The sequence below is a fragment of the Solanum tuberosum genome, unplaced genomic scaffold (genome assembly GCF_000226075.1).
Source record: "Solanum tuberosum cultivar DM 1-3 516 R44 unplaced genomic scaffold, SolTub_3.0 scf00036, whole genome shotgun sequence".
Lineage (NCBI taxonomy): Eukaryota > Viridiplantae > Streptophyta > Magnoliopsida > Solanales > Solanaceae > Solanum > Solanum tuberosum.
This window is the reverse complement of record NW_006238960.1, coordinates 564,590-572,004: the sequence shown is the minus strand read 5'-3', so window position 1 is coordinate 572,004 and position 7,415 is coordinate 564,590.

The following is a 7,415-nucleotide window of genomic DNA, read 5'->3' as shown; positions in this document are numbered from 1 at the left end:
CCAAAAAACACCAACACTTCACAATTTATCAGAACACTAAACAGAGCCAACCTCCATACAATCTAACAGCTCGATGGCAAGTTGTCACCAACCCATCCCCAAACAAAATGACATTACCCTTAAAGTAAATAAAGAAAAATAACACAGGGTTGTGAGGAGGGATCATACCTATGCGCACTAGGCATCGGTAGTCGAAGCAGTGTAGACACTCTTATCAATGGGTGCACTCTTAGAAATCTGCATTGGGTCGGGCTAACGACTGCTAACCGGGTCAGATATCACGCTACAAGAAGCGCCAGCTAACACCGCATCTTACCTTTGCTGCGCAAGTGCTTCTACTTCTCTTTATAGTTTCTGGGACTCCTTACGGGCTTTCTTGTGTTGCCTCATTTCCTCTTTGGAGAGCTTAGTCGGCTACTTCTCATCAGACTCCTTAGATTTGTGCTTTCTCTTGCCATATTTGTCTATGGGCACTTCTCCTTAGAACTCATCAAGTACCTGAGAGGTAGGCGGCTCAATGAACAAGCTCATCAAAGACTCTGGCACAACCATAGGGGGCACATTGACCGGCTTCTCAGCCAGTTTTGCTATCTCAGCTACTTGCACCTTCAAATTTTCAACAAATACCGAACCTGCAATATGTAATTGATTGTGTACATGGACCTCCAGACTGTCCATCTTGTCTTTTAGAACTGCAAACTCCTTCCGCATTTCATCATTCAGTCGCTTCTCTATAACTAACATATCTCGTTGTTCTACCTGAGGTGTAGTTTGAGTTCAATCTGTTCGACCATGGACCTTGTCTGTCGCTGATCTGCAACCAATCTCTCAAATATCACGGTAGGTATAGTAACGAAGGTACTGGGCGGCTAAAATTGATGGTGGCGATGTAGCGACATCTGGTGTCGAAGCTGCATCCTGCTCACTACTGCCTTCAACTCGTGGCATGCCAACTGGTATATGCAGTACCAGTGGTGGTGGTCCCACCGGTGCAGATTTGGCACCAAAGAGATAATTGGCAACATCTTTGATTTTGGATGCCGCGGTGACCCTTTGTGCCTCAGTCCATTTGTCTACTAGCTTATTAGGAGGAATGTTAGAATGCAGACACAGTTTCCCTATCAAATAGGGAAATGGTAGTCCGGCTCGCTCATTCAATGCTCTGTCCCTCAATTTTGTGGCGATGATACGGCCTACATTGATCGGGTAGCCAACCATGAGGAAAGCGACCAGTGATGCAAGGGATTGAGACAAGGTATTATCATTTGTTCTAGGCCTCAACTGTACACGAACAACAACCTGCCAAACCTTAGTCGGGAATGACAGTGATGCCTTACTAATTAGAATTTGTGTCCCTGCTACCCATACTGTATTCTAACCCTCTAAAGCAATCAACCCAGCAATCCATCGTATGACCCGCTCCCTCGAAGTCGGATCCTCCATCTCAGCCTCACTTATCACTACATGGTGCTTACCTTCAAAAATGCCAACTGAAGATGGTATTGTGTATTCTGGACCATGGAGCATCCTGTTAATTGTAGTTTCAGAGATATCCACGGATTTGCCCCAAACCACGATTGAGTTAAGTGGCCCCCATGTACTTGCAAATGCTTTCTGCCCCCGGTTAGTTGTTTCAGTATCTGCAGCAAAGTTCGCTGATGTGGCTGCATATGAGGCATAGAATTCTCTGGTAAGGTGGCAGGAGAACTCTCCAGGCGAGTTGTTCATCCACTCAAGGTGATGCCTTTGGAAAGTTCTGTAGATATCTGGAAATGCTTGGAGATCCGATTCTATGACTCTGGTTTCAGGTATGACTGGCCTTCCAACAAACCCACCTGACTGAGACACTATTCCATTCTTGAAGAATTCCACAGACCTATTTATAGTCCACATGGAACGATAACAATCAATTAGTTGTTGTCTCACCACTGGGTCAAATTCATGTAGGTGAACAAATTGGATCATCGCATCCTCGGTGCTGGCATTATCATCTTCATCATGGGCATCTACTTCTTCCTGTGCACCCGTTTTAGCTTCTTCTCCTACTTTTGGGGGAGGTGCAACTACATTTTTCGGAGAGCCGCTAAAAAATTCTTCACCGCTACCAGAACCACTACCAGATTCTTCACCGCTTCTGGAACCACTACCAGATTCCTCACCACTCCTGGATCCACCACCTTCCTATTATGACTGGGAAGTAGTGTTCTGAAGAACGGCTCTCGTCGTCCGTGATCTAGTAGCTCGAGGATAGTTCTCTTTGATCGTAATATTGACTTAGACCTCCGAGCTATTAGACTCCTCTGTATTTTTACTTTGATTCGGGGATGGAGGTGGTGAGGTATGTGGAGGTGCAGACTTTCTTTAGGGCCCCATAGTACCTGAGAAAAACCAAAACAGATTAATAATCGAACAAGTAAAACGACACACTAACGGGTACTCAGACTTCCCCTGTGTAAATACAACGCGACACCTTGCCTTAAGAATATCGTCACCCAATCTATCATTGGGAAGGGCCACATATTCAAAATGAAAAACTAAATTAACTACGAAGAAAATAAAACTTTTTTTATATGGAGGTCAACACGGGCCGTTGTGGGTACCATGGTTCGTGGAGACCCTCGTGGACAAGAGACTTTGCTTTGGTTGGTTCACCAGTGATTCCATTTCTTTGCTAAGTGTGGACCACGAGAGGTTTCACGGCCCGTGAATCTCTTCACGGTCCGTGAAGTCCTTCATGGACTTACACTTAGGCCCTTTTTTAGTGACTTATCACTCTATATGCACATGATGTCAGATTTCTCAATTAGCAGCACACAACCCCAAGTTTATGAGATATTTTCGTACATGAGTGCAATTAATGTATCGACTTGCACTAACTATTATTCAAGTAAGAGCAATATTTACCTATTACGATCGGACCCACATACAAACAATTATCATTTCCTAATTTCAACATAGTTTACCGGCAAAACTCATATGGGTATACTTTACTTACAGAATTTGGACACAAATTCACATTTAAATCATCATACATCACTAACCCTACAAAAAATCATCATACCCACAAAAACAAATCACCAATTTTAGCAAATTTCAACTTACCCATCACAATTAGAACCTAACACACACTTCGTGAAGAGCACCACGGTCTGTGGGGATGACCGTGAAGAGCTCCCCCACTTCCAGTTTCCAAGTCTTTTGGCCAACTTTTTCCTGCACATACTAATACACTGTGACACTATAAAAACAATGAAAAATATGCTAAAATGTAAGCTACCTATTACATTTACAATCTTGGGTTGCCTCCCAAGCAACGCAAAATTTAACGTCGCGGCGCGACGCAGGTTACTTGATTACTCAGACTTTATCAAACTTGCATTCCTCCACTATTTTCACTTTCTCTAGAACTCCCAAGTATGCCTTGATTCGCTGACCATAACCTTTGAACCTCTCGCCTTTGTCATTCTGAAGCTCAAAATCTCCTGACTAAAATACCTAAGTCACCTTGAATGATCCAAACCATTTGGATCTCAATTTCCCAGGAAATAGGCAAAACCTGGAGTTGAAAAGTAACACTAAGTCACCAGGACTGAAGGTTCTTTTCTCAATATGTTTATCATAATATAGCTTCATCATTTTCTTGTACAGTGCAGACCGCTCATAAGATCTCAAGCGGAATTCACCATCTATTTAATCTAATCGAATCTCAGGTTTGTTGTTTCACTCCAACTGAGGTTTAACTTCTTTAGTGCCCATAGTGCCTTATGCTCCAGCTCGATAGGCAAATGACATGTCTTTCCAAATACCAACTGATATGGAGACATACCAATAGGTGTCTTGAAAGATGTCCGATATGCCCATAGAGCATCATCCAACTTTCTTGCCCAATCTGTACTATTGGCATATACTGTCTTTGCCAAAATCGTTTTGATCTCCCGATTCGACACTTGAACTTGGCCACTTATCTGTGGATGATATGGTGTTGCCACCTTGTGCTATTTTACCCCCAAAAATAGCCAAAAGTGCACTAAACACTTTATTATAAAAATGGGAGCCTCCATCACTGATAATCACTCTAGGTGTACCAACCCTTGCGAATATGTTCTTCTTGAGAAAACCAACAACTCTTTTACCATCATTTTTAGGCAGAGGGACTGCTTCAACCCATTTGGACACATAGTCCACTGACATCAATATGTACCTTTGCCCATAGGAGGTCACAAATAGTCCCATGAAGTCAACACCCCACACATCAAATAATTCCACCTCAAAAATATGTGTCATTGGCAGTTCATGCCGACAAGAGATGGCTCCTTGTCTCTGGCACACATCACACCCCTTGACTAGATCAATTGAGTCCTGATGGATTGTAGGCCAGTAGTTCCCACTCTTGAGTACCTTGTGGGCAGTCTATGCACCCCCATGATGACCACCTACTGGAGAGGAGTGACACACTTCTAAAATATGCAGCATCTCAGCTTTAGGGATACATCGCCTGATGATGTTATCAGCACACACCCTGACAAATATGGATCATCCCAAAACTACTTTCCCACATCATGTAGGAATTTCTTCCTTTGCTGGAATGTTAGCCCTTTACGGATCAAATCGCTAACAATAAAATTAGCAAAGTGAGCAAACAAAGGAATGAGATCAAGAGGGGCGGCTAATAACTGCTCATCTAGGAATGAGTCATTTATGACTAACTCGAGTTCCGCCTTCTTCTCTGCCTCCAACCTAGACAGGTGATCAGCCACTTGATTTTCAGAACCCCTTTTGTCTATGACTTCGAAGTCAAATTCTTGAAGCAGCAGTACCCACGTTATCAATCTTGGTTTTGCATCTTTCTTCACCATTAGATATCGCAGTGCTGCATGATCTGTGTGTATAATCACTATCACGACCCAGGGGTACCCCTAGATGTAACAAAGTGTATAAGGCCCCGAGAAGCCTCATACAAGCCACTTAGCATATCTTCACATAAAGTAATAGAAAAAGGTGCGGATAAATTTAAAACACTTCAACACAATCAAAGTATTTCATAAAACAAGAGGAAGTTTAACATCATTGTTTCAAACCATCTAACATAACAAATAAAAGATCTTGGGACACAACCCATACAATAGTCCAACATGAAAAGAAAGACATAAAGGAGAAAAATGGTGATCCAATCCTCGAATGCTATGAGGACTCACTAAATCTTTACTTCCTTGATCAACTAAGGACCTAGCCACAAGTGTGTGAATCGATATCGCCGGACCCTACATTTGATAAGAATGTAGGAAAGAGTATGTGTTAGTACAAGAATGTACTAAATATGATAGCTTGCATAACAACATAAACACAAGCATTAGTCAACATAAGACATAAGGCATAAGCACAATCAAGACATAATATGCATCATGATAAAAAAGGAATACTTCCTTGAGTAACCTAACTTATCCTTAGCAAACACTTAGGTCGTCCACCTCTAGTCAAGCTTACATCATGGAAGGCATATCTAGAACCACTCCAAGTCAAACATCTTCATAACATAATCATATTGTTCATACTTATTTTATAAAGACATGGGGATTCACCTCTATGCCTATCTTATAAAGGCTAATGGGTATTCGCCTCTTGTCTTGCTTACTTTAAAATTAAAATTATGGGTACTCTCCTCCACAATCATATAATATGACACTGATACTCGCCTCCACATAATTTCATAAGGATCATGGGTACTCGCCTCCATGTCCACTCATTATAATAAGAACGTGGGGAATCACCTCTTGTTCAATTCTAAGGAGTATGGAAAATCACCACATATCCTTTCACATATGGAGGTCATGGGTAGTTGCTCTAGCCTCATTATTCATTTAGCATTGTAGTCTAGATTCATTTTAGGTGAGAAATCCTTTCAACCTAGAATTATTCATTTGAGTAAATCTTTCACATTCATACAATCAAGCTTAGAAACCCATTATAGGAAGTATCCTTTCCATACTACAACATCAACAATCAATAATTCATAGTCTAGGCTTTACTCTCAAGCAATTAACATCATACTCATCATATATTCTTCAATATAAGCAATTCTAATCATAATTCATCCATCCTATAAGGAGATATCTAAACCCATCAAGTTTCCCTTCAAGGCATAAAACCCAATTTCATCAATTCTAAGTTAGAAACATGGTAAAGGCATGGGTACATGTAATTTCATCCTAAAAACATGTAGTTTGACCATAAACAATCATTACCCACTCAATTTGGGTCAACTTTCATCACAACCCACAATATTGTAAGAAACCTTAACTAAAATTGGGGATTTAGACTTCACAATTATAGAATTCTAGGGGAATCCATGGGAGGAAGGATCCCATGGATGAAAAGCCATCATACCTTAGTCACAAATCCCACCAAATGCTTGAAGATTAGAGACTTGACATTGACCCTAGCTTGTACTCTTTCTTCTTCTGCACGTTCTAGAGAGATAATTTTTTGAGAGGGAGATCTTGGGATTTCTTTTTGGTTCTTTAGAGAATGACTTTAGTTGGGGAAAATTTGAGAATAGAATGATTAAATACTTTACTAGGTTAAGAGTAAAATGACGTAGTATTGTATTAAGAAAACTATGAAAAGATATTAAAGATCCTAACTTAAAAACTACAGCTTTTCTCACCTAATCTCGCCAAGGGCACTTGGCTGCTCGCCCAATGGACCCTTGGATCGCCTATATTTATAGTAGATCACCCCATGGAGGCAGACCATTTGGCGATTGAAAATTCCTCGTGGTGATGCGCCAATCTAAACGGTGATCCCCGACTTGGCTCACCCAATTTTTCAGTAGCTTGGGCTTTGGGGCCAGTCCACTAGGCGACTGTGGAGCACTTGGCAGATCACCAAGTCACTTAGGCGACCACACTGCCCATCACCAAGTTGGCTTGGGAATTTTTTTTATTTCCTAGGCCTCATAGGCTCTTTCTCTCTTCAATGGCATGTTACCCTCACTTACTTATCCCTAGTTTAGCCTACTAGAATTCTGGGGTGTTACATTATCTCCCCTTTGGGGACAGTCGTCCTTGAATGACAGTTTTAGACACCTTTATGAAGTAAGGTCTCATTACTAGCAGCCCATCATGCATGCAACTCATCTAAAAGCACACGACTAATAAGGAGGAACTTCATCTCCTAGCTACACTCATGCTCAACACAATCTCATGGAGCTTATATGCAATTCGTTCTCAAAAAGCATAGCTAACATGTTCATCATTTCATCTCATGAAGTCTATGGGTAACTTATACTCAATGCACAACAACATGAGGCAATTAAATCATAAAAGCTATTTTGTTTCAAGACTTAAGCTCTTTCATGAACATGAAATAAACAAGGAAATCATGGAAACAGATGAGGCACACATGACTTCAAACAA